General features: G+C 46.3%; 1 long non-coding RNA gene across 1 annotated transcript; it reads right to left on the reverse strand.

Annotated features, from left to right (window-relative positions):
• Positions 1-694: 694 nt before the first annotated feature.
• LOC144383529 (uncharacterized) lies at positions 695-8,018 on the reverse strand. The gene is made up of 2 exons (XR_013450963.1): positions 2,779-8,018; positions 695-2,267 (listed from the first exon to the last, which is right to left on the reverse strand). It is a non-coding gene; the product is annotated as an uncharacterized LOC144383529 (long non-coding RNA).
• Positions 8,019-15,385: the final 7,367 nt, after the last annotated feature.

The raw sequence follows: 15,385 nt of genomic DNA on the forward strand, positions 1-15,385 counted from the left end.
AACTTGTGATGGCATTAAGAACTACCACAGTTTTACTGCACATCACCTGCAATTGTTAAATGCAAGACACAGAACACAATCTCTAAATGGTTTCTTTTTTAGGTGTTCAATTTTAAGGCGGTAGTACTCCTCCTGAAGGGAAAGGACTTTTTTTTGTTGTTCAAACACATCAATTGTGAGTTGCAATCTTCCCTCCTGCAGGGATGCTGACGGAGCAGGTGCTGCGGATGGGAATGGTGTTTGATCGAATAGGCTCTCAGATCAAAAGTTTGAGAAGCTTCTCCTCTTGAGGTACAATAACTGGTTTGAGAGCTAGCAATGTTGTGGCTACTGGTCAGAGGTGAGAGAAGAGACTTGTTAGCCCATTTCATCGTTTGTTGAGAATCTCATCTCTTATCTATATTTAGCCTTGCCTTATGAGGCATGTGTGTTCAAAAATGTTGTTAACCTTTTGTTAAATCACATACTCAATTATATACAGCACCTCAAGGCATCTTTTTTTCTCTTTTAATTAGTGTTAATATTGTAGGCCAATAGACTCATCCCCACCAGAGATTAGTACAATGAGGGTGGTGCCATCCGCAAACTTCAGGAGCTTGACGGACTGGTGGCTGGAGATGCAGCTGTTCGTGTTGTGGTGGAAGATTTTGCACAGACAATCGTTAAGTAAGAAACAAAGGCTCTGAGTCAAGTATGTCTTTTCTCCGTTTATTTCCTTGCAAGGGAAAAAGGGTCACAACAGCTACGTGGTCAGTAGACTGTCAAGAACCTCCTTTTTTCCCCAACACATCGAGGCAGTTCTTATACCTAAATTTAGATATCGGTGGCGTCAACAGAAACCGTTAACCATCTTGTTGAGTATCTACAGCCAGGGTACTGGGAACATCTTATCCATGTAAGACACGTCAGTTCTTTGACCGTATCCTTGCTCTCCCAACATGCTTAAACAAAGGTGGTCATAGACATAACAAACACTTTGTTCAATCTCTACAGCTATGACGCTGGAAACATCTAATCCAAGTGGGAGACATCAGTTCTTATGTCAGGGCCTTTGTGACCTAAGCACTTGCAACTAATAAACTGGTTATACAAATGAAGCATTTAAAAGGGTCACATATCATTTTCCCATTACATTCCACTCTTTTGATTACATAATAATCACAAACTATGCAATCAATTTAGAATGAATACTCTAAAAATTTACCATCTGATATCTACCACATCAAATATCACAAAACATTGACATCTGGACATCGCTCACAAAACTTTGCCTGCCACAGAACAAAAACTCCCTAAAAAACCCTTCGAAATGGGAAAATAGGAAGAAATCTGTTAGGAGAAGATAAAGACTGGAAACCTTCTCACAGGATTTGAGCGTTACACCCCAGATGTTATGTGTACAGTATTGAAATAGAAAAGAAATGAAAACATGTTTATATCACAATACCAGAACTTGATCCCCTTTCACACAATATTCTATATCTGACCCCGTTAGAAAAGCTGTTTTTGTGAGAATGTTATTTCTCATTGTTTTAGCAAGCTACTGTGAAACAAAAAACATTTAGAACACCAGGAATGCACACAGACAGTGTGTCACTATGTCACTATGCGTACGTGTCGAGGTCGTAAGTGTTCAGCTCGTCAAGGGAGTCCGAGTCACTGTTGGGGTTATTGTCAGAGTCATTCCATGATAAGAGAGAACCACACTTTAGATAGCTGACTACGGAATCACAAAAAGATGCTGAGATTCAATGAAACTGAAGGAAGCAATAATATGAATAAACTGTCGTGGCACAAACGACTACTGTGTCTATGTGAAGGGGTCCTGGCCGTGTTCTTCTTCTTGTGTTGGTCCGCAGGTACACGTTGGGATGTGGAGTCTGCCAACCTTCTTTCTTGTGAGGCACCCGCGTTGTAGACAGTCAACACAGATCACAATGCACTGTGTGTCTGTCGGTCAACTGCCCGTCCGTGGTCACTGGATCGGTGGTGTCGGTTGATTGACACTTTTTGTGGGGGTAGGGTCGCCTGAGCCCACTGCTGGTACTGGATCTGGAACCTTCTTGCAATGGGATGCGTGGACCCAAGTTGCTCTTTCAGCTACTTTGACCCCTGTTTGGGTGACCAGGAGAATCTGGAATGGACCCTGCCACCGTTTAGCTTTCCAACTTTTCCTCCTGAAGTCCTTTACCACCACGAAGTCACCTGGTTGCAGTCGGTGTAGTGGACCCGTTGCTTCTCTTGGAAGTGCAGCTACAACCTGTTTTCTTACATCAGACAAAGTGGAAGACAGTCGAATGGAATAGGTTAACATGTCATTCTCGCACATTGTGGTGGAAGGGAGTGGTGTTCCTGGAGCTTCCACACCTATATGGGGAGGAACTGCGAAAAGGCTTAGGTTGCTGCGTGTTCGTTTCCTCATCCGCATGTACATCAGAACCAAGGGCAGTGCTTTTGTCCACGGTAGACCTGTGTCTGTGCAACATTTGGCCAGTTTTGTTTTCAATGTTCCATTTTCTCTCTCTACCGCTCCTCCACTAGCTGGATGGTATGCGCAGTGTGTTTTTAAGTCAATACCCAGGTATGCACTTAATTCTGTGATTGCTTGGTTGACAAAATGGGAACCATTGTCGCTAGAAATTTTGCTCGGGATTCCCCAGCGGGGAATGATCTCTGAAATCAAGGCTTTAGCCACTGTGGAGGCTGTCTGCTTACTGGAGGGAAACACCTCAACCCATTTCGACCACATGTCTACCATTACAAGACAGTGTTTCTTACCTTCCGATGGGGAGAGTTCCACAAAATCCATCATTACATGTTCAAATGGTCTTGCAGGCGGTGGATGTGCTGCATGATGTGACACCTGTACTGAACGACCTACATTGTGAGTTGCACATGTTATGCATGCTTGGCAGAACCTTTGTGCGTAAGCTGCAAAACCTTTTGTGAACCATGTTGCATCAATGATACTTAACATTCCCCCTTTTGACACATGGTCTAACCCATGAGTCAATTTCGCATAGTGAGGGAAGAAATGTTTAGGTAAGCATGGATTACCATTCGGACCATACCAGATGCCGTCTATGAATTTGGAGCCTGAGGAGGACCAAAAACGTCTCTCATCTGAAGTAGAGAGGGACTGCACTGCTGCAAGAGAGGAGGGAAGAGAACACATGGCAGGAACTGGGCGTGATGGTTTGGGAAGAGGATGTCCAGCAGCCGCTTTTTGCAGCTAAGTCCGCTCGCTCATTCCCCTTTGCCATGTCGCCTGTGCCGGATGTGTGCGCTGCACATTTACAAACGGCAATAGCTGTGGGCAACAAAATGGCATCCAATAGTTCTGCTATCAGAGTGTGGTGTAACACTGGTTTGCCATCCGATTTGAGAAAATTTCTGTGTCTCCACAGCGCGCCGAAATCATGAACCACGCCAAAAGCGTATCTGGAATCAGTGTGAATGGTTGTCGTTTTATCCTTAGCTAGTTTACAAGCTTCTGTCAGCGCGATTAATTCTGCTGCTTGGGCTGAGAGGTGACATGGAAGAGGGCCGGAACACAGAACAGTTGAGTCTGAAACAACAGAGAAACCCACAAGATTAGAACCAGTCAGGGGATCCCGTGTAGCAGATCCGTCAACATACATTACCATGTCACTGTTGAGCAGAGGTGTATCTGCGAGGTCTGGTCGAGGTGTGCACTGAGCTTCCAGCTCAGCCAAACAATTATGCTCCTCTCCATCCTCCGGAGTGGGGAGAAGAGATGCAGGATTGAGGACATTGCAGCGTTTTACTGTAACATTCGGCATGTCTAGGAGACATGTGTGATATCGAAGGTAACGTGCTGCAGATAAATGAGACGACTTCTTTTCGAGAAGAATCAGTGAAACCGAATGTGGAACCAATAATGTTAGCGTAGCATAGCCTACAATGTCACGAGAGGCTGTAAGAGCCTTTTCAGCAGCTGCCACAGCTCGAAGGCACTGTGGTAAGCCTGCTGCTACCGGATCGAGTTTTGCAGAGAAATAAGCTACTGGTCGTAGTTTATCGCCATGGGATTGTAGGAGCACTGATGTCATACATCCCGAACGTTCGTCAACGGTTTGTATGAACGGTTTGTGAGGATCAGGAAGACCCAAAGTCGGAGGAACTTGTAACGCGCATTTCATGTCCGTGAAAGCTTGAGAGGCTGCAGGGAGCCTCTGAATTTTATCATGCGCGCTGAGATTTTTTCCATGTATCAATGCGGACAGAGGTTGCTCGAGTTGGGAGTAATTTGGAATAAATGACCTACAGTAGGAACACATTCCCAAAAATGACATCTGTTTCTTGGTTTGTGGTTTTGGAAGTGTTACAATTGAGGCGATGCGTTTTGGTTTTCCCTGAGTGCCTCGTTGTAGATCGTAGGTGATTCTGTGTAGCCCTGACACAAACGGGGAGAAGGGCAGAGGGAAAAGAACGCAGCCTTGATGGTCCCAGAGGCTGAGACATGTTTCCCCAGCTTCACATGCTGCTTCCTGTCAGACAGGAAGTTGTTGGGGATACTGTTGGTTGCTCTGTGACCTCTTCCGTTTACGATGCCTCAGTGTTATCATAAGAGGAAACCCAGTTATCCCCATTTATTATAACGTGCATCTTTTGTTTTTAACACTCCTTACCATCATACTGAGATGGGGGAGGAAGGGGTGGCGGAATGAATTCCTTTAACATATGCGGTCTCTCATTTAGCCTTTTACAGTGTTGTCATATATGCTTTCTGGTCCCTATCCTTTAATGGTGTTGTCCTGCGGTACGAGCAGTGTGGGTTTTCCAATGGGTATTTAAGGCTTCTCTTCACACCAAGAAGCAGGTCAGAACTTCTAGTTCCTCTGAGGGAAGAACAATCTGCCCCTTTTCAGCTCAATTGCAGTCATTTGACTTTCCTTTCCTTACGACTTGATGATGATTTCAGTATTTATCATTTTTCTATATTCTAGTTAGTAATGAATACTTAATCACAAAGCAAGTTCAAGATACTTTTGATTTCTCACAAGGGTTTAATCCACAAATTTCCACCACAGAAGTCAGTGATCCACTTGCACGTGGAGTCAGGCGCGTGCAGCAGAGACTGGATGTTGAAAGCAGACTTGAAGTCCACAAAGAGGATCCTGAAGCATCTGGAGAAGGTCTATGGAGGAGTGGGCCAAAATCCCTGCTGTAGTTTGTGCAAAACCTGGTGAACAACTACAGGAAACGTATGTCTGTAATTGCAAACAGGTTTCTGTACCAAATATTAAGTCTGGCTTTTCTGATGTATCAAATACTTATGTCATGCAATAAACTGCAAAATATATATTTTTTAAATCATAGAAGTAGATTTTCTGGATTTTTGTTTTAGATTCCATCACTCACATTTGAAGAGTACCTATGATAAAAATGACCGACTCCTACATGCTTTGTAAGTGGGAAAACCTGCAAAATCAACAAATACTTGTTCTCCCCACTGTAGAGTTCCTTTTCTGAAACTTTTGTGAACATTTATAATGGAATCAAACATTATTCCAGTTCCACAGCGTAGAAGAAGTTATCAGAATTTCCAAATAACCTTCTTAAACCCCCCCTTCATCATAATTGTTGACTCTGCTGCTGTCCACAACAATGATCAGTATGTTCTACACAAATTCATTTGTACATTTTGGATGGTCAAATAGACATAGCCATTGCTCTGGTATTCAATCAAATACCCTGACTTGCCTTGATGGCTCTGTTTTATGACTTTACAATGTAGCAATAGAGTTTCCAGTGGAGTAACACTTCCTCAGCAGCTACTCTAAATTGAAGGGAATCCCCTGGTAATCTCGTAATCCCCCTGCTACTTCCTCCAGCAGCCTCCAGCGCAGTGGCATGTGGTGAGAGGGAGGGTAGTTGCCTTGTTGGTTAATAATTTACCATGGTCAAACAATTTTGAGAGTGTGGGCGAAAGGAGATGGAGCTTGGTGCGGCGGGGGGCTCGAGAGAAGGGGAGTAGGAATTGAGGGAGGGGGGGATTATTATTGCCGCGTCTACGGTGCAGCTGCAATCGTTAACGAGCTGATCAAATGGTAGAGAGAGACAGCAATTTACATCCACACCTCAAACAAGTTGCTGTAACTGCAAAACTATTACTCTAATCCTAAAAATAAGAGATTTTGAGAGACAAAAGACTCTACCGAATGCTTTGATTTGATTAATATGTCTCTGGGGTCATATCGCCAGTTTCCTTGTAGCCACGTAACTACAACCAGCACAAAAATTCCTAGCATTTAATCCAAAAATGAAGAGGGAAAATTGTGGAAATGAGGGTGAAGTAGAAATCATTTTTGAACCAGATTCTGATGCTGCTCTTCCGTCTAACACTCCAATCCTCACTCTAACCTCTCATTAGGATTGGGACAAAGTCATTGGAGCTATTCCAATGGAGCCCGTTGACCAGATTTTCGGGAGATTTTCAGGCAAACGATTAGTCATTTTCCTTAAAAAAGTCATAGCCTTGCAAGATTCCCAAAGAGTACCGACAATTTGATGAATTATGAGGACATCAAAGGTGCGCTCACCTTTCATCACGCGGTGAGATGCCGTAGGAGAGGAAAACGCGCCGGCTTGTTAGTGAGACTCCGCAAGCGTGGTTCTCGCACACCGCTGCCAGGCATCTTTCTCTCCAACGTGCGCTCACTGTGCAACAAACTGGACATTAGCAAGGCGGTGAGAAACACTACAAGCCAAAAACCCCCCACTCCATGAATGACCTCCACCTGGCAGACGAGCTGAATGAGTTGTACTGCAGATTCGACAGACAATGTCCTGATCCCATCCCCCACAGCTCCACCAACCTGCCCCCACAACTCCCTCCCCCAGTCCATCAGGGGCTCACGCGTCTGTATCACCTTCCCCTCCCCCACCAGCAACGACCCTCTCTATTCTGGGGAGAGACGTTAACCGGCTCTTTAAAAGACAAAACCTCCGTAAGGCAGCCGTCCCGGACTCCCCGCACCCTGAAGCATTGTGCTGGCCAGCTGTCTCCGGTGTTCACTGACATCTTCAACACCTCCTTGGAGACATGCCATGTACCAGGCAACGGGCCTGTGGTCATTGAGTCCTGTGATCCTGGGCTTCTTGGGAACAGGGATGATGGTGGAGGCCTTGAAGCACACCATCATTCCTGTTCCCAAGAAGCCCAGGATCACAGGACTCAATGACCACAGGCCCGTTGCCCTGACCTCTGTAGTCATGAAGTCTTTTGAACGGCTAGTCCTGTCCCACCTGAAGACCCTCACTGACCCCCTCCAGTTTGCCTACTGAAGTTTTCGGATGACACCACCCTCGGACTGATCTCTGGTGGGGATGAGTCCGCCTACAGGTGGGAGTCTGACCATCTGGTGTCGTGGTGCAGCCAGAACAACCTGGAGCTCAACGCTCTAAAGGGTGATCGGCTGCAATCTGCCGTCCCTCCAGGACCTGTTCGCTTTTAGGACCCTGAAGCGAGCTAAAAAGTGTCAGAGTTCCCCCCTCCGGACCCGGGCAAAGACTGAGCTAGGTCTCCCTCTGGTGGAGGCTGTCCTTTGCACGCACCTGTCACTGTCCTCGTAATCACACACCTGCACCATATCTACAATCACCAGGGTATAAGAGGGAGAGCCGAACAACCAGCCGACGTCGGATCGTTACCTAAGTCACGTATGTTGACCTCAGTCTTTGTCTAAGCACTCCTCACGGCCGTTCCTGCTGCTCACCTACCCTTGTGTCATCTAATAAATCAGACGTTCACCTGCTATCCGACTGCCGTGTCGTTTCCGTTCTGCGTTTGGGTTCAGCCCCACAACAAACCCTGACAAAAAGATCGTTGCCGACACCTCTCACCCCCGAAAAAAAACTGTATGTGCCCCTTCCATCTGGCAGGAGGATGAGGTCCGTCAGGAGTAAGACCTTCCGCCACACGAACAGTTTCTTCCCGTCGGCAGTCGGGCTCATCAACAGGAGCCCGGTCCCCCACTGACCCACTCTGAGATTGCAACGGTCACTTCCTTTCATACTGCACACGTTACTTTCACTTGTCACTTTTTTCACTTCCTGTTCGCTGGTGCACTTTATTTTTTCATTTTTGACTAACTTTTATTCTTTTATTTTAAACTAACCCATAGCCTTATACTACTAACCCATAGCATTATATTTTATTTTATTCCTCGTGCACTGCTGTCTTGTCGTCCATTGTCGTACTGTCTGCTGTTACACACCAACCGCCAAGTCAAATTCCTTGTATGTGGAAGGAGAATAAGCACACCGGATAATACAGAGTGCTCTGCTTGGCACTTCACAAACCACTCGAGGACTGAGCTGGGCAAGAAGGGGTTGTAGCCCTCCCCTTTCACCCCAGACCAGCACATACTTTTCGCAGCCTCCCTGGCAGGAGGCTGCGGTCCATCGGGACCAAGACGTCCAGCCACAGAGACCGCTTCTTTCTGACAACAGTTGGTCCCATGGACAAAGTCAGAGTCCCCCATGACCCAAATGCTTCTTCCCCAGAACATTTGCACTGTGGTTTCTCACCATGGAAACATGTGCATACGTGTTTCAACTGTCGGGATCCCTTATCCCTCTGAGTTCTTTGAGGAGAAGGCCCACGTTACACTTATAGTAAAGTAAAAAGTGTATTTATTTTTTAAGAAGAGAAAAAGATTACATGACCAATTCTCCGCAGATATATCTGGAGACTCTATGCATACCGCCCTTTAGCTTGTCCAAACAGTCTGACTTTTTGTCCGAAAGTCCGTAGCATATATAGTCATCGCCCCACCCTGGTTCAAACTGGTCTTTTTTTTGCACAAGTAAAAAATCAGTACATTTCACCAGAACATTTGTTCGGACCCACAGGGTGCAGTGCGATGGTCTTATCTCGCCACCTGTTCACCCTTTCCCTTACAGAGAATACTCCGTTCTGCACTTTTCCACTGTTAGCCTTATGGTCTTGTACTTTATGTAAACCCACGTGATATTGGCATAGCATTAAAACACTTTAATAAACCAAGCATAAAACAATAACGCTTCACACAACGTACATCTGTTTATATCGTTTTAATTTTGCTTGTACATTATCTTATTTTACTTAGACTAATTCCTCTATGTGTAGGATACGTGGCAATTAATTAATTCTGATTCTGTTCAATTCAATTCATTTTATTTTGTATAGCCCATGATCGCAAATTACAAATTTGCCTCAGAGGGCTTTACAGTCTGTACACATACAACATCCTCTGCCCCGAAACCCACCATCGGCACAGGAAAAACTCCCCAAAAAATGAAAAAACCCTTCCAAGAGGGAAAAAAGGGAAGAAACCATAGGGAGAACGTCAGAGGAGGGATCCCACTCCCGGGATGGACAGAATACAATGGATGCCATGTGTACAGAATGAACAATGTATAATACATGCAATTCCTATGACAGAAATGATTCAAGTAATTGTGAGTAGTAAGCCAGGCGCACAGCAGGACCACTGCAGGGGCAACCACCATCAGATAGAACCACCATCCACAGAAGTCTGTGGGGAGGGAGAGCACAGAGACTTTAGGAGAGGGTAATGTTGGTTTATGAGTACAGTAATATGATTAATATCTAAAATAATGATAGCAGCAGCAGGCGTCAGCATGGCCACGGTAGGTGTCAGGACCAGGGTCCCGAAGGAACCACGATCTACGGAGACATGATAGTGTCAGGACTCAAACGCAGACTTCTCCGGAAACAAAAGACTTTAAATTGTCAAAAAGGGAAAATCAAAGGGCCAAGGGGCAAAAACACACAGGAACCCCCCCCTTAAGGGCCGAATTCCAGACGGCTCACACTAGCGCGAACAAGGGGTGGGGGGGAGGGAAACCCGAGACGTTGGTCGGACCACCCGGGAAACTCTGGTGGGCGGCCCGGCGGGCGGCCAGGCGACCGGGGAGCCTCTGGTGGGCGGCCCGGCGGACAGGCACACTGCCGGGGAGCCTCCGGTGGTCGGCCCGGCGGACGGTCATTTGGCCGGCTCCGGAGCGGCGACTGCAGGGCACGGAACGACTCAGGAATGGCAGGCTCTGAGACACGGGAAGCGCCTCCGGGGTCGTTGGCGGCAGCTCTGAGACAAGGGAAACCTCCGGGGTCGGCGGCGGCCGCTCGGGGACACGGGAAACCTCCTTGGTAGTCGGCGGCCGCTCGGGGACACGGGAAACCTCCGGGGTAGTCGGCGGCCGCTCGGGGACACGGGAAACCTCCGGGGTAGTCGGCGGCCGCTCTGGGACACGGGAAACCTCCGGGGTAGTCGGCGGCCGCTCTGGGACACGGGAAACCTCCGGGGTAGTCGGCGGCCGCTCGGGGACACGGGAAACCTCCGGGGTAGTCGGCGCCGGCTCGGGGACACGGAACACCTCCACAGTCGGCGCCGGCTCGGGGACACGGAACACCTCTGCAGTCGGCGGCTCAGCCCCCCCCCTCAAGGGCCGGATCCCAGACGGCCCTCAAATCACCAACGGGAGGGTGGGAGAGGACCATGGGATGGGAGGGAGGGAGCCTGAGTCTCAGAGCGGGGACTGGGGGCGTCGGGGCCGGGGCTGAGAGTCTCGGAGCGGGAGATTGCTGCGGCGGCCCAGCGGGAACGGGAGAGCGCTGCGGCGGCCCAGCGGGAACGGGAGAGCGCTGCGGCGGCCCAGCGCAAGCAGAAGATCGCTTCGGCGGCCCAGCGCGAGCGGGAGATCGCTTCGGCGGCCCAGCGCGAGCGGGAGATCGCTTCGGCGGCCCAGCGCGAGCGGGAGATCGCTTCGGCGGCCCAGCGGGAAGTCGGTTATTCCTCTGGCCAGGGCTCCTCTTGGGATTTAGCAGATCCCGGAGCCCGAGGCAGGCGAGCTGATAGCCCCTGGGACCGAAGATGAAATTGGTCTTACGCCGCCAGAAGGGACTTATTACGTCCAAGTACTCAGGTCCGTAATCTGGCAGCGGGTCTGCTGAGCCCTTCTTTGGTCGCGTCATTCTGTCAGGGATGCGTGGGGAAGGCAGGACTCAGGATTCCTGACGGTGCTGCTGGGTACCAGAGCAATTCCATCCATAAAAACTGTATCACGTGACAGCTGGCTTCGAAGGCGCTCTGGGCCTATCAGGATAACTTCCGTTTTTTCTGAGTTTAGCATCAGGAAGTTGCCGGTCATCCAAGTTTTGATGTCTCCAAGACATTCTTGAAGTCTAACTAACTGGTCCGTCTCTTCTGGCTTGATCGACAGATACAGTTGAGTATTTTCTGCATAACAATGGAAGTTTATGCGGTGTTTCCCGATAAGATCGCCCAAAGGAAGCATATAGAGGGTAAATAAAATCGGTCCAAGTACAGAACCTTGTGGGACTCAGTGACCAACATTGGTGGTCTTTGAGGATTCACCGTTTACAAGCACAAACTGGGATCGGTCCGATAGGTAGGATTTAAACCAGCTGAGTGCAGTTCCTTTGATACCAATTAAATGTTCTAGTCTCTGCAACAGGATACAATGGTCTATGGTATCAAATGCGGCACTGAGGTCCAGCAAGACAAGAAAAGAGATGAGTCCTTGGTCCGATGCAAGTAGAAGATCATTCGTAATTTTCACCAGTGCGGTTTCTGTACTGTGATGCACTCGAAATCCTGACTGTAAATCCTCGAACAAAGCATTGTTTTGTAGAAAGTCACATAATTGATTTGCGACGGATTTCTCAAGGATCTTAGAGAGGAAGGGAAGATTAGAGATAGGTCTGTAGTTAGCCAACACCTCTGGAGCAAGAGTAGGTTTCTTAAGAAGAGGTTTAATTACAGCTACCTTGAAGGACTGTGGTACATGTCCTGTCAACAAAGACAGATTCATAATATCTAATAAGGATGTGCTAACTAAAGGAAAAACTTCCTTAAGCGGTTTGGTCGGAATCGGATCCAAGAGACAAGTAGAAGATTTAGACTTTGAAAATAAAGAAGTCAGTTGATCAAGGTTGATGGAAGAGAAGGCATCCAAACAGGCATCAGGGCCCACTGCTGCATCCAAGGTTCCTACATCGGAGGACAGGTGGGCACTGGTTGAAGACAGGAGACCATCAATTTTCTCTTTGATAGTCAGAATCTTATCATTGAAGAAGTTCATGAAGTCGTTACTAGTGAGGTCCAAAGGAATACACGGCTCGACAGAGCTGTGACTCTCTGTCAGTCGGGCTACAGTGCTGAAGAGAAACCTGGAGTTGTTTTTATTTTTCTCTATTAATGATGAGTAATAAGATGCTCTTGCGTTACGGAGAGCCTTCTTATACGTTTTAAGGCTGTCTTGCCAAACTAGCCTAGATCCTTCTGATTTGGTGGAACGGCATAATCGTTCAAGCTTCCGCACAGTTTGCTTTAGGTTCCGTGTTTGAGGGTTATACCACAGAGCAGACTTCCTTCTTGTTGCTATTCTTCTTTCCAGAGGAGCAATAGCATCCAGCGCCACTCTCAAAGAGCCTGTAGCATTATCGACGAAATTATCGATCTGGGACGGACTGAGGTTCTCACAGGAGTCTTCTTGTATCTTGAGGCAGGGCACTGAACTTAGAGCAGAAGGAATGGCTTCTTTAAATAAGGCTACAGCGGTATCCGATAAGCGTCGACTGTAGAAACCCTTTGCAGGAGGAGGTGGTTCTGATAGTAGAAATTCAAAGGTTATCAGACAATGGTCCGACAGGAGAGGGTTCTGTGGAAAAATTGTTAAATGTTCAATCCCAATCCCATACACAAGCACCAAGTCGAGAGTGTGGTTAAAACAGTGAGTTGGTTTATTTACACACTGACAGAAACCAATTGAATCTAACAATGAAAGGAATGCAGTACTAAGGCTGTCGTTGTCGACATCCACATGAATGTTAAAGTCACCCACAATAATTACCTTGTCCGTTTTAAGGACCAAACTCGTTAAGAACTGTGAAAATTCAGAAAGAAATTCTGAATAAGGACCTGGGGCCCTGTACACTATTAGAAAGAGAACCGGCTGGATTATTTTTCAGGTCGGTTGCGAAAGACTGAAAACCAGGCTTTCAAATGAGTTATAATCCACCTTAGGTTTAAAGTTTATTAAAAGGCAGGAGTCATAAATAGCTGCCACTCCCCCCCCTCGGCCTGTGCTTCGGGGAATATGAGTATTAACATGACTCGGAGGAGTCGCTTCATTTAAACAGAAATATTCCCCATTCAACAACCACGTTTCAGTAAGACAAAATACATCAACATGGTGATCTGATATTAGTTCATTTACCAAAACAGCTTTAGATGACAGAGATCTGATATTCAAAAGACCCCCTTTAATTCTCCTATTTTGTTGCACTATTGCATTATTAGTTTTAACTTTAATTAAGTTATTTACTACAACTCCTCGGTTGTTTACCTTTAACTTAGATAACTGTGTCCGTAGGCAGAGAGGGTCTCTATAGGGTTCATTATGCTGAGTGACTGCTCAGATCGAAGCGCAGAGAAGTGTGTAAGACTGCGACTCTGCTCCCTGGTCTGAACTCTGGGTCATGGATTAAGTCCACTAAGAAACTGGGTTAGGTTCTTAGAAAGAAGTTCAGCTCTGTTAGTCTATTGTTTGTTATTTTAAATGTATCAATACTCTGCTGATTTGCTTGTTAGTGTTCTCTCAATCGTTTGTCATGGCTGTGCGACCTGGTTTGTCACCACATTAAATTCAATTTATTTTGTATAGCCCAAATGTCAGGGGATGGGTGGAGGAGGCAGGACTCAAACACAGACTTCTTAGAAAGCAAAAGACTTTAATAGTCAAACGGTAAAAGCAAAAGGCCAAGGGGCAAAAACACACAGGAACCAGGGGAAAAACAGCAGGCAGGAACTACGAACATCAACGATGATAGACAATGACGCAACAAGTGACACAAGAGACACGCGGCTTAAATACACAAAGGAGGTGCAGGTGATTGGACACAGGTGGAAGCTATTAGAGGATCACAGGGGATGACAGGACAAGGCAGGAAGTGAAGTTACCCAGGGACACGAGTGGCAGAAAACTACAAAATAAGACAGGACGTGAACCACACCATGACACCAAATTTGTCGGAGAGGGCTAAGCAGTCTGTACTCTGTCCTGAAATCCTCACATTGGCACAAGAAAAAAATCCAAAACAGATGAACCCTTCAATGGGGATAAAAAAGGAAGAAACCTAAGGGGGAACAGCAGAGGAGGATCCTGGGATGGACAAAATACAAAAGATGTCATGCGTACAAAATGGACAACATAAAATATGTACAGTACGTTCAATTCATATGATAGATTCATTAATTATTGAGAGAAGTAAGCCAGGTGTCAGACAGGACCACTGCAGGGACAACCACCATCAGATATAACCACCATCAGATTAACCACTATCAGACATAACCACCCACAGATATAACCACCATCGGATATGATCACCATTGATTATAACCACCCTCAGACATAACCACCATCAGATATAACCACCCTTACATATATGCCACTTTTGAGCAGGGGCCTAAAAAATGACAAAGACAAATAATGATGTAATGTTGTAGTCTTGTCTTAATTAGTTGGGAAATAAATGCAAAAGTATGGTAAATTGTATTACCCTTTGTAATACTGCTCCATAAATGCTGGGTTACTTAAAACGTAGGATGGGAGCCAGAGCCTTCAGATATCAAGCTCCTCTTTTGTGGAACCATTTAGATTTACATTTAACATTTAGATATAACATTTAGATTTACATTCAACATTTACATTTACATTTAACATTTATATTATTTAACAACTTTGTGTTACTGCCAAACATTATGCTTGGAAATGCATGAATTTACATGAATTTCTCTCTAAATGTTTGAAAAAGTGACATATGAATATTGTCGTGCTTTTTTGTTCATATGATAATGCTAAATGCAGCAAAACTGCGCAGGATTTTAGAACGTGCAACATTTCACATTTGGCGCCCCATAGGACACAGGTGGAAACAATTAGACCCGGCAGACAATCACAGGACAAGGTAGGAATTGAAGTTACCCAGGGACACAAGAGGAAGTGAACTACAAAACAGGAAACAAACCCAAACCGTGACAAGTAGTCTTGTTTGTAATGAGAGATACCATCTTGTCTGCTCTTGCCCATGTCCACTGAGAGTGTTGTAAAATTGCTAGCTTGTTCATTTCAAATGCTATACTATATAATTCCATATTTGGAAGAGCCACTCCTCCATTATTCTCACCTGAAGTTCGCTGGGGTGGACTCCAGCCCCCCCGCGACCCTGTGTGCAGGATAAGCGGTTTGAAGATGGATGGATGGATTCCTCCATTGTTGCTTGAGGCAAAGCGCTTTTTCATACTGATTCTAGGTTTTTTTTTTTCATAAA

Source organism: Gasterosteus aculeatus, chromosome 10, assembly GCF_964276395.1.
Source record: "Gasterosteus aculeatus chromosome 10, fGasAcu3.hap1.1, whole genome shotgun sequence".
NCBI lineage: Eukaryota > Metazoa > Chordata > Actinopteri > Perciformes > Gasterosteidae > Gasterosteus > Gasterosteus aculeatus.